The sequence below is a fragment of the Habropoda laboriosa genome, unplaced genomic scaffold (genome assembly GCF_001263275.1).
Source record: "Habropoda laboriosa isolate 0110345459 unplaced genomic scaffold, ASM126327v1 scaffold99, whole genome shotgun sequence".
Lineage (NCBI taxonomy): Eukaryota > Metazoa > Arthropoda > Insecta > Hymenoptera > Apidae > Habropoda > Habropoda laboriosa.
In genome coordinates this window covers 1,577,692-1,590,712 of record NW_017100239.1, presented here as the reverse complement: position 1 = coordinate 1,590,712, position 13,021 = coordinate 1,577,692, and the positions used below count along the sequence as shown (strand labels likewise).

Sequence of the window (13,021 nt, the reverse complement as noted above, 5' to 3'; positions counted from 1 at the left end):
ACGGGTCACTTTGACGAGACAAGGTCCATTTTGGAATTACAAATGGCGTTGCTTCATAGTCTGGGCAGAATTGAAATTTCAAATCGAGATCGGAATATCTGCGGAAATATCGCGCCATTTTTAGAACGATTACTGCGTCGCGAGATAATAGTGATATCTTCTTTTTCTCGAGAAAGTGAGAAATTCGCCGTGGTATTTTTTATACGAATCTTTTAAGCGAAATTTGAATTCTCGCGGAATAAATTCCGCCGTGTTATCGCTTCGAGGAGGAGAGGATTGCTTGCCGGAGATGATTAAAATACAAAAGTCGAGTGTTCTCTGGTTTATTTTCCTTTTTTTTTTTTTCTCTCTCCGCGGCACAGCGTTGGGATGGTAAAAGATAAAGAAAAGGAAAACGGCAGTTTCTTCGACCCTGTGATCTCTCGGCGGCACCAGACAATCTCGAGCTCGATCGAAACCGGCCAATGAATCAATAATTCCAGTATCTCCCGGCAATATCGAGAGGAGATTCGATAGTCGTGACGCAACGACGACAGGGCTCGGGTTTATTTCGGCTCGCCGGGTATCGATTAATTCCGGACGGCGCGACGCGGCGGAAAGAAAGTGTCTTGGCCTCTTAGGTAATTATGCTCGATAAATAATTTCGCTTTGTAGCCTGTTCCGGTGACAGAAAGCGAGAAAAAAAGAACGTCGGTAATTAGAACGAATCGATTACCATCGGAGAAATCCATCGGAGAGAATAGAGCGATTAAAGGTGTAACGTTGCAACCAGACGGAACAGATTTGCCAGAATCTCATTGGCAAATTCGCCGTTTCGATTTCAAACGCGATTACCATTTAAACCACAGCGGTTGTCTGTCGCTAACTATAGAAAATAATAATTCAGTTCTTTCTTCTTCTTGTCTGTATTAAAATTCGAATTCGGCTACGTTTTTCTATCTCTGCAGAATGATTAATACGCGTTTACATCGAAGAGAAGACTGTTACAAGAAGAACTAGACTTCGACACGAGACTTGGTAGAAAAGAATCTCGTTGATACTCTAAAACCAACTCGTAACACTTTGCACAGACCAGAAACCGCAGTCCAAGTTCTTGTCCATTCGACCGCATTACGAATCCCGATAAATACTCCTTAATTCTCCGCGCCGTTTCTTCCTTTCTTTTACCTTCGTGCACACACGAGCACCGAGAACCCTAAATTTCCCCTTCTTCCACCGAAAACGACCACACAGCCAACCAAAGAAATTATCGAGAAAAAAGAAGGAAGGAAATTACCATGGATTAATACACAGAAAGCTTAAGAATGAAATCTGGACTATATACCTCGAATTGGTCCAATTAAAAGCGTTGGCTTTGCCCGGCAGGGAATATCGGTCAAGCCAAGCTCGTGCTCAATTTCCACGTAACCAGTGTGCGCCTAGCGAACGCCACACCGGTAGGAAGCGTCTAGTTTGGCTAGAACGAGACGGAACCGCGACTTCCTCGTAGCAGGTAGATGCAAAGTGAAAGGAGTGGAAGCTAGCGTGTATTTTAAAGGGAACATACAGGTATTATACCTGTGTTGTCGTCGTCGTGGCTCGTCATCCTCGACGTCGGTAGAAGTCGCAACGACGCCGACATCAGCCGAGCATTCGTTCTCTTGACCCACTTACTTTTCCCTGATTCAACGGCCCAGATTCGCTTCCTGGCCGCTCGTACGCTCGTCGATAGGATCGACTCGATCCACCAGGCAGAGGCCTCCCTTCTCTCAATCTCTTCTTTCTTCTTTTTTTTTCTCTCTCTCCCTACCTTTGCTCATTTTCTTTCGCCTTCGTCCTCGTTTAATCGATTTCCCTTTCTAGAGAAGAAGGTGTTCTTCTGCGAGGAGAATGTCGGTAATGATTTTATTCAATGGGAAATGGTACGTGTCTAAATTATTTTCTCGATTACTACGTGGCGATAGAACGGTAGTGAAAATGCCGAGGAGCTTGGTGTTTTAATTCTCGAAAATTCTGAAGAGATTTCTGTCGGGAGGGAAGATTTTTTGGTAGGAAGAAGTCGGGGACATTGGCGAACGTACATCCAATCCCTGAAGATTCTGAAGAATTTTCTATCTAGGATACACATTTTTTGGTGGAAGGTAGGAAGAAGTCGAGGACATCGGCGAAGGTCCTTCCAGTACCCAAAGATTCTTCGCAATTTTTTACCTAGAGTACACACTTTTTGGTAAAAAAAGGCAGTGAGAAATCGAGGACATTGGCGAACGTTCTTCTGTTCTTAAAAAATTTTCATTAAGCTGAACAGTCGTCGCAAGAAAAATGATTCGGTCTTGAATGAAGAAAAACTCAGGAAACTAAGAAAAGGTGTACATTCTACACGGTTAAATCTGTCACTTCCAACCACGAGGAAACGAACGGTAGTTAGAATTGAACGATCGTCGAATTAAATCGTGTCGCGATTACGAAATATCCTGCGGTCGCTCTCGGAGGTTTTCGGCTTTCGACCTGGTCAAGGGAACGCAAAGGAGCGTGTCGAAGCGATCGGTGATCGCGCAATCGCGCCTCTCTTTTTCGTCTTTCCGATCGCGTTCGACGGAACGACAGCTGATTTCGCTGGGACACACCTGGTCCCTGGTCGTGATTTCAGGCAGCCGTGCTCGAATTGGATCACCGCCAAGGTTGTGCACACTTGGGAGAGCTCTCGTACAGGTCCAAAAAGGAGGCTCCGCGAAGTGAAAAGCGAACGAGTGAAATTTCCAATATATCAACTGCACATATACGCGTATATAATTGGAGAAGACCGGAAAACGGAACTAGTTGGACGTTTTATCGTCTAACCATTGGCTCGGACGTAGTAGCGATTGTGGGTAAAGCGAACGCGAAGGTAGGAAGGTCTGTGCCGGACTTTCCCTGATTGAAAGTGTTCTCGAAGCGTGGCAACGCGTTTAACCCCGTTTCTAACTCTTAACTAGCGATTGGAAACTCCTCTCTATGGGTTTTCCTGTCTCGTTATAATGCTATATCGCCGTAGCGAAACGGGTTACGCTCGAACGGACAGGATACTTGGAAAAAGTTTCTACCGGTAACAATGTCAAATTTGTTAATCGAAAAGAAACACGCGCAACTTCTTTACCAACCGAACGACATAAAAACAAAAGAAGCGCAGAAAAAATCAGTGATCAGACAGTTGTCGCTTGGAATTCGTCGGAGTAAAAGTAAATCGCCTAATTGGAACGAGCAGGTGAAAGATACGCGTGTAATCGAAGTATAAAGAGGGAGGGGGGGAAATCAGTGTGTTCCCGATGAAATATCGTCGTACACGAGGAGACACGTTTGATAGCGATCCGTGTGTCGTTACGTGTCCAAGTCTGGTGAAGCCATAATTATTTAATTGGGACGAACAGATGGAAGTTGGAAAGAGGGGAGAAGAGAAAAGAAATCCGTGCGCGTAGAGAGACAGAGAGAGGCACATGTACTGTTGGGCGAACACAGAGAGCTCAGAGTGGCCAGTGCTCTGGACGCGAGTAAAAGTGTGCCGGATTGTATAATCGAACGTGAATAAGCAAAATGTTACGCCATAGCGATTTGGTAACTTTGCGGGGCACCCCACCAACCAGACCCGGCCGTGTTCCCATTGCGGTGACCGACCACGCTGGACGCGAACTCGGCCGAGGGAAAATTCAAGCTGCGCTCTTAAGGGCCCAGCCGCGCCGCGTTTGCGAGTCGTAGATCGCAGGACCGCCGCGATCGATTTACGGGATTGCGTTACGCCACGGATACGGCCCGGATCGGTTTTTCTACTCGCGTTTACCGTGTCCTGCTGTCCGGTTGTATGGTAATTCGAGGGTGGAGTCGCAGTGTAACGTAGACATTTTAGCCTAATTTTTTTCTTCCAGCTACAAGTTGTTTCTTTCTTTAAGCCACAGGTATAATCTGACGAAAGTGACGTAGATACGGTTACTCCGGAAAAATGAACACCTTCGCTGCCACCAGAAGATCGACAGCACGCTGTCGGACGCATACGCTGCGTCCGTGGCAGCGTGCGTGTTAACCAGTTAGCTGTTTTTCACGAGTATTCTCGTCGTGAAGAAATGGCAATATTTTGCGTTACGACGAGTATACTTTTCGTTCAGGCCGCGTGGACCGTATACGTCTCGCGCTGTCGGGACTAACAGTTTTACTTTTGACCCTGTATGTCTTCTAATATTTATAAGATTGCAAAAGTCATGGTTATCAAGGAAAAGGTAACGTTTAAGATGCACTATAGAGCAAGGAAAAACTTATCGTCGTAGTTGCATAGTTTAAGTGAACGGAAGGAAAAAGCAGAAATATCGAACGGCCTGAACAGAAAGTTCGGCGTGGGGCGTGTACGCAATTTTAGTGAAAACTAAAATATATTCGAAAATTTTAAGATGTTCTGAATATTTGGAGGGCAGGACGAAATAAAACGAACAAATAAAAAAATATAAATAATTATTACGAAAAAACTGCGTCGAAGAAGTATACTCGTCGTCGCTTACTTTTTGCGACACGTTTTAGGTACGCACTTTTCAAAGAGGTCGCAACAGCTGACTGGTTAGGTTAGGTTAGGTTAGGTTAGGTTAGGTTAGGTTTGGGAATATTCATTTTTGCCAAATTTCCGAATATTTGTGTAACAGTAATTGGGCTTAATTTGAACCGACGATACGTAATCCGGAAGTAGGGTAAACGTTTCGTAACGAGAAAGAATCAGTTCGATCCTCTTATAATTAACGGAAATGCATCGTTAAAACTGCGAGTCTACGTAGTGTTTGAATACCTTTGGAAGTACCTGTAGACAGTGAGTTCGCGTTACTTCCTAAAGATCTACCGCGTGTAACGAGATGAATGAAACGTTTCTCGAACTTTTTTCCGCGCAATGTATCCCCACTGCTTTTCGTCTGTGGCAGAAACGATCGAATTAAAAGTTAATTGGGATCAGTCCAATCGGTGAAATAGAGATACTCTATTCAGCGACACGGCTAGCCCGTTCTTTCACCGGTTGTCACCGCGTGATCCGTTTTCCTCGAATAAGCGGCATTCTAAAATCCGTATCCGGGCCGGTGGCAGTGTGCGAACTTTCGCACGTTGCCAAGTGGCTCGACGTTTTTCCGCGATTTTGCCAAACCAGATTCCCCGCCTCTATCTAGAACGTCGTACCAGATAAACATCGGAAATAGCCTCGGGACCGTATTCCACTGTATATCATCCGCCATCCGCTTATTTTCCGCGTTCGCACAAAGACAATCCTTCTCTTAACCCTTTCAGCGTTCAACAATCACGCTGTGATATGCACCTTCCGCGAGACGCGCTTTTCGTTCTCTTTCACTCTCTTACGAGAGTTACGCGAAATATCTATATACAGGGTGACTTAAAAAAAAAGGTACGGAAAAATTCGGAACTTGGAGGGTAGACAGTACTCGGCAAATGGAAGGGAAAAGTTTGAATAAACATACGTCGAAAAATGGATATTTTCAGAGTAATTGACGATTTTTCGTTTAGGTTAAAACTACCGGTTTTCTTGCTTCGAGAGTTTCCGCGCTTCCATTAGCGCCTCCATTTCTGGCATTTTTGATTACTGTGACAGTCTCGTTTTTACTGTGTTTCGAATATTTTTTATTAGCATTTATTGGTGTTTGAAGAGGGAACTTGCAACTTGAGAAATATGAATTTTTCGAAGCAAGTTTATCAGGGTAGCTTTTTTACCACCTATCTTCAGAGTCTTGAACTTTTTTCTTGTACCATTTTGTGTCAGCGTTGCTGACTGACGTTGCTAGTATCGAAAGGGTTAAGTTGTTCGGTGATTCATAGAGAAATGGACGAAAGCATCGAAGAAATGGTAAATAAGAGATGAAGAAGAGGAACATAGGCGCCACCGTACGACCGGAATAGACAGGCGATGGCAAAGAATAGGCATCGTTGGGTTATTTTCGAGTGGATCATCATCGAGTTACGATCCGAGTTGTCGGTGGCACGGGAACGTGTGAAAGACCCTTCAGGCACGCCGGGAACGAAAGTTTCGCGCGTCTCGCGTCGCGCGCTGGCACACGACGTGGCACACATTTTAATGTTGAGGACGAATAAGCGTTACAAGGCTCCGCGAGCCGATTAAATCCCGATTAACCCTTCGCTCGTGGCCGGCTGCGCAGCTCCGCTTGCCAACCAATCCATCTGCCTTCGTTTTCTGATCACCCAGAAACAAGTAGAAATTACTATTCAATTCCAACTACTTTATCACAACTCGAAACTTCAAAGTTACGTATTATAAATTTGGAAAAGTTCTCGAGTTCGGGGCACGTTCGACCAGTGTATATCAAAGTCTATAGAAAGTTACGGCTATAAAATCGAACAAACGAACGTTGTAACGTCGCTCGATTAAAAGTCAATTAAAAAGAAAAAGGACAAAATGTGTTTCAATTTTCTCCCTCGATCGAAAGTATCCGCCTAGTGGATATTTATTTTAGTTGAAATCGTGTTCAATCGGCAACAGAACTAATTGCAAAGTGAATTTTTGTCGCCATTTTTTTTTTTCGCAATTTTCCAACGCGTGCGTAAGTGTATTTTCTCTTGAAATACAAAAGAGAGGGGGAGAGAGAGAGAGCGAAACAGCACAACGCTTTCTAGCCGAAGAGGAAATTGATTCACCGGTTCGAGACCCCGGGTACTTTTGAAAACGTGACTCGATTAATTCCATCGAGCACGGGGAGAAAGAGGGATGCCCGGTGGCGGACCTGTAATGGCTCTTTGTGGCGCGAATTAACGACGGGGGCCTGGCCGAAAAATATTTTTAACGCGTCCGGTGAAATTTCGTGTCGTGAACGAGAAGGAAAAAAGAGAAAAACGGTAATCGACAGGACATTGGCGGGCGTAATTTCCCCCCTCCCTCTGTTTGAAGTGCCTGGAAACCGATCGAATGGGCCACGCGAGAGCGTTCGTTCCCGATACGCGACCAGCGTAATTCGCGCGAGCGCGTGACGCGTGTCAAGGTGATGCCCGACCTTTTATTAGAATTTGTAAATATTAATTAACTGGACTGAACGCGAGACTGGGAATCGATTACCATTTTAATTCGCCTCTATAACGGAAATCCGAACTGTCCTTGTCAAATTCCGTATGTTGTTATCATTATCGAGAATTGTTTAGTGAGAATTATTTTCGAATTAAGCGACAGACAGCGAGTAAAAAGTTTGGTGCGAATGTTAATTCACTTGCAACTAAGTGGTCGCTAATTTTTGCCCCGTTGCTTCCGCAAAATTTAGGAATATCTATCGAAACGTCCCGTATAATTGCTAACTTTCCAACGACACACCTTCGTCTTTATTATTTTGCATTCTTCCTTTGCCGCAAGCTCGGCGATTTCGAAAACAGCCGCGAGTTATTTCGAACTTATTTCTGGTCAGCTGGAGGACGCGCAACACGGTCGGGAACTCGGCTTCCCGGAACAACGGCGGTCGTGTGTGATTGGCTCGGTAAATTTCTGCGCGCCACCGGGTTTGCCAATTTTTTCGGCAGTCGGCCGAGAAAAAAATGCAGAGTTCTTACGTTCGCCTCGCGGTTCGAGGATGTCCTGGTTGCCCTAGATCAAGTACTCCGGCGGATATTTTTAAAAAAGATCGCCAGACGGAGGCCGACGTAATTCGTACGCGCGAAGAAGGAGAGGAGGAACTCGCGCGTTCTCCGCGGTGAAAGAGAGAGAATCGTGCGAGGGGGAGGGGACACAAGGTGGTATCGGGGAAATCGAAGAAAAAATAGAACGGCGCGCGATCGATGTCGAATAACAAGCGCGGCGGCCGCGAGTCGCTCGAGCAGAGAAAAACACTGGCCTGTGGAAAAAATCGCGCGGTGCTGCAGTTGGCTCTTTCTTCTTCTTCTCTCTCGAATCGTCAGGCGAATCTGATGATCTCTTTCATCCGGAACTGTAGGAGAACGATTTAATGTAAATTGGCTGTCGAGGAATCGTTTTCTTCTCGCGGTATTCTTCCAGGAGGTTTCACCGTTTGGAAGAAAAGAAGGACCGCTTCTTCTTTTCATTTTTAACCTCTTCGCTTGTAGACAAGCTGGACGATCGATAGTTAAGATACGATAATCTGCCGATTTAAGATCGATCCTTTGCTGCGATCGAGCGATTTCTCCGTTTGCAAAAACAGGATCGCTTCTTCTCCTCATTTTTAATCTCGTTACAGCGTTTAAACTTGGACAAGGTTGATGACCAAATAGTTGAGAGTTCTGTTTTAACACGTTCAATCGTTTCGATCGACAACTTACCGAGCCTCTACCTGGGTAGAACAAAAGAAGCGAGATCGTTCGCAAGATGCACAAAGATCGACAGGTGTTTCGGTATTGCGATCGTGACAGAAAGCAATTTTCTCCGGCGAGAATTTGTCGAGACGAGAAGAAGTGGATGAACTCGTGGATCGCGGCCTCGCGATTAATACGCGATGTAAATGAAGCCACTTACACAGCTGCTTGTTGCTTTATCAGTCGCTGTGAAACCGGTCTAGCACATTGAGATACTTTTCCATCGAGTAGCTGGATGGCCTCCGAGATCGAAATCTCGCCGTTCGATGCAACGAACACGTTCAACGTTATCCCACCTAAACGGATCATTCGTGAAAATTACAAGAATAACCTGAAAAATAAAAAGAAAAATATATATATATACACATTTGCCGGGATATTTCGGTTGCCATAAATTATTCTCTCTCTCTCTGGAGAAAAAGAACGAAACGGTTAAATCGGAAAGAATAAAAAAGCGAGAAGAGGTAGGATTGATGGTCGAGAGAAAAATCGCAGAGAGGAAGGTCTCTCGCTACTGGCGATGGCTCGTGTTGAAAGGGTCATGCGTGCTGTTACGTAACGCTTCGCATAGCAAGCGAACAGCAGCGAGTAAAAATAAAGGAACGAAACGCGATGCAGTGTGGATTCTGAGCATAGACTGGGTCTAGGTCTAGGTCGACTAGGCGGGGCGTATGGTTATATATTTACGTACGCTGTCGTCCGTACGGTACTTCATTTCCTCGCGCAGGTCGATCCTCCTCGCTTCGGAGCCTCTCTCTAAACCGTATATACGATTCCTCGTTCGCTTCAGGACCATTGTACACTGTATATGCACGTACCTTCCATTCATAATGGCGACTTTTCTTCACCGCGATTTATGCACGAGCCGTATTGGAGGAACGTATGAATTTGAGGTTAGGTGCGACAGCCGGCTCTGCACCTGTGTCACGTGGGTAATAAAATGACCAACGTTACTTGCTGAACGTGGAACAAACTGAAGTAGTCGTGGAACATTTTTTGGGATCTTGAAGAAAATTGTACAATTTCGAATCTCGTAGTGTTCGTTTATTTCGTTGAAATTTCGCGGGCTGGTAAACCCTTCGGTACAGAAGAGTGATTAAGAAGAGAATGTCCGATGTACGATACCAACTTTGGCGACGAAATGTAACTTAAATTACGTAATACCTTCTGGCAGGAACATAATAGGCGCCCTAATAACAGGACAGCGGTGCAATTATTATGATTATTTTCTGCAACGGACAAGATGCATCGATACGTTCTTTCCATTACGCAACAGAACGTTAAGTAAAATTTTTCGCGGGTCTCAAGACGGTACGTTGAACAGTTTCAGTAATACCGGGTAAAAGTGTCAGGCGAGAACGAGAGAGAAAGATAACCAGTATTAATGCCGTGCAATATGTGTTACGGATCGGTGTGGTGCCGCCTGGAAACCTCTTCTGTCAATAGTATCTGTGTTTAAAAATACTCCTCTCGTTTCACTTTTTCCATATCGAAAGTATCAGAAACAAGTTATTGCACCTCTCGAGTTGGCGGAACAGTGGCGGCGCTGTATGCTCAGCTTGTGTTTGCCAGGGCGAAGTTATATACGCAGCGAGGCGTGTTACGGTAACTAAACAAATTCCAGACGTGAATTAACATAAAGCCAGTGAAGTTATCGGGTCGTAAACCCGTCCGGTTTCACGGGAACGCGAAAGTACTACGGCGGAGAGAACGTTTCCTTAACTAAAGAGCCCCGCTCACCTCGTTTCACCGCGAAGAGAGGAAAAGTCTCTCGCGCTGGCCGGCCGCGAGAGAGCAGCAGAGCAATAGCAAGCAGGTGCAACAAAGGCGGCGAGCAAAAACAAAAGGAGCGAAACGCGCCGCCACGGCTGAGGCTAGGCTAGGTCTAGGTGTAGGTCTAGGTCGGCTAGGAAGGGGTGCGCCGGTCTACTTCCTGGCCTAGTGGCGAGGAATCGCCTTTTCCGTCCACACAGCTCTCTATCGTGTGCGCACGCTTCTTCTTCAACTCGAAACACGATATTTCCGTGCAACCCAGCACTGGTATCCCCTGAATACCACTTCTTTTTTTCTTTTTTTTTTTTTTTTTAAATCGAGTATTCGTCGAGAAAATTTGTGTGATTCAACCGAAGAGTTAAACATAGTTCTTCGATTCGCTGGATTTTCGGTTGCTGACGATAGCGAGGGATTTTTCGAGGGAATTGGTTCAAATTTACTGCAGAGTTTCATACGTTCTGACGAATTTTTATTAACCCTCTAAGTCCGGGGTGTTTTAAATTTGTGGTAGAATTTGTTTCAGGGTTGGCACAGTTTGCTTTAGACTTGAGATCGAGAGGCTACTCGTTTGAAATGCAGGAAAATGGGAAAATGATGGATTTGTTAGAGGGTTAAAAGGGTTGAAATATCGATCCTGCACTTTTCCAACAGCGTAATAAAGCGGTGTACTACTCAAATAAGTTTCACCGCAGTTGGATAATTTCGGTTGGAGGAGAAACAGAGAATAATCGAAACGTCGACACGGAAAGCGAAAGTGTTAAAGCGCGAAGTGCATTCACACCGGTCGCACGTGACGGTTACGCCGTCATCGCCGTGCTGATTAATGTCCTCTTAGCGCTCCGGAAGCCGTAAACGGTGTCGGATTTTATTGTAGGCCAAGACACACCAAACTCCGTGGTTTTATAAACTGCCGCGAAAGCAGGAAACAACGGTTTCGCCGTAAATTCGACGCGATTTCTTTAAAGGAGCAATCGACACCGCGTGCCGTATTACAGCGATGTGTCGTGTTTGTCGAGAAACGTCCACGTCTTCTTTCGTTAAAACGAACCAACGAACGAACGGATAAAACTCTGTTCGCCAAGGGAAACGATATAATTAACTTTCTTGCGTTCTATGTAGTTTCACAGGCCTGAGCATTATCGTTGAAATTCTTAATAACAATCGAGAGAAAGAAAGTTTGCTAAATATTCGTATTAAACATCGTTACTCTCTTTTCTCCGATCATCTTCCCCCTCTCCTCCTACCATGGTGAATCTTTAAAAGGTGCGTGCAGGTTTCGCGTGCAGCGAGTAATTGGAAGTGACACGAGCTTCGTTACAAATTCCCTTGCTCAATAATAAGCGCATAGTTGCTTTAAATAGCAACCGCGTTGAATATTCATGAGCGTGGTCGAACCTCGCCACGGCACTCGTTACGATATCGCGAGGGGAAGGTTATGGCGTTACGTTCGAATCGCACTCTGTAGAGAAAAGTTTTCGTCGCTCGAGAAAATTTTCACTTTCGATCTCTCCCCTCTCTACACACGCACTACACACGATTGTTTAGAATCACCGTGCATTGGAAGTGCCGAAAAAATTTTTTGAAAAAAAAAAAAAGTTGGCAATTTTAAGAATTTTTTCGATGGTTCGAACGAGTGGAAACGAGGTAAAGTCTTATTGATCCGCGCGACATCAAGAATGAACAACAGATTCCATATAGATGTAAATTTGGCAGGTGATTGGAAACTTTTGGCCGGCGTTGTATACGTACAACGCAAGAGACCGGAAAAAGAACTGGCTGGTGTATCCTCTGCGTGACGAGAGAGCTTAAATGCAGCCTCTCGGTTACCGGGGTACGCGTGGCCGAAAACTCAGCGTGTCACCCGGTAAACGTTCCCGCGTCCGCTGAATACGAAAAAAGGCGCCTGCGCGTGAGTAGCGCGCATTCCCCTCCAGTAGAATTGGTAAATGGCCGCCGCGGTCCGGAAGTGGCGCGATATTTTGCGCGTCGATTTTTCGGCTCGTGTTGCTGCCAGCCCCCCTGCTGCCGTTGCTGCCACTACCGAAGAAAGGAAGACGGGGTAAAGAATCACCGTGAAAGAAGAGAGAGAGAGAGAGAGAAAAGAAGAAACGCATCCACACGTAGTATGTGCAAAAGTATAGGAGATGGAAGATGAAGCAGAAGAAGAAGCAGCGTGTGGCGTATAGAAAGAGGATACAAGGAGAGAAGGAAAAGGAGGAAAGAAGGAGAAGGAAAGGAGACACGGGTTTACAGATAGGCAGAGAGGCTGGCAGCCGGGCGAACAGGCAGCCGGCCAGCCAAGCCAAGCCTCGCGCAGTAAGCGTCCTTCCTGGGTCTCTGCCCCTACCGACGTATGTATTGTAGTATTGTATATTTGCTGTGTACATATTATCAGAGCGTATTCCTATGTATACGGTCTCGTCTGTGTCGTCCGCTGTCCATAGATGTATGTGTATAGGTACATTGTGTGGCGGCCGCCACACACTACCGCCCATCCAGCCAATGTGTAGAGAGTTGCGTGTGTGTTAGAGCAGCGCCGCCGCCGCCGCCGCCGGCAAAAATGCATAGCGCTGTTGCACCAGACGGTTCTCAACCGGACAGACATCTCTCTCTCTCTCTCTCTCGATGTCGTTTCATCTTCGTCGTCCTCTTCGTCTTCACCTCTGTCTTCGTCTCTTTCTTCATCCAGCAGCGTGTAAAAGTCATCGCTGGCTGATCCGGCTTATCGGCGAGACGGTGAGCCGAATCGATTACTCGAAGGGAACCGTTCCCCGCGGAGCTCTCCTGACCGGCAAATCCGCGGGGAAAATATTTGCGATGCGCCGATGATGTTACCAACGATAAAATTAATCGGAGCAGAGAATGAGACAAGTGTGGTATAGGAGAGACGAGGGAGGGGAAGTTTGTAAGCGGCGAATAAACGATGAATCTTCAAGGTCTTAAGTCGTCGTCG

The 13,021-nt window shown here is 45.8% G+C and overlaps 1 protein-coding gene across 4 annotated transcripts in view; it reads left to right on the top strand.

Moving 5' to 3' along the window:
* The window catches only part of LOC108571763 (ecdysone-induced protein 74EF), a 152,641-nt gene that overhangs the window by 126,342 nt on the left and 13,278 nt on the right, over positions 1 to 13,021 (top strand). The window lies entirely within an intron of this gene.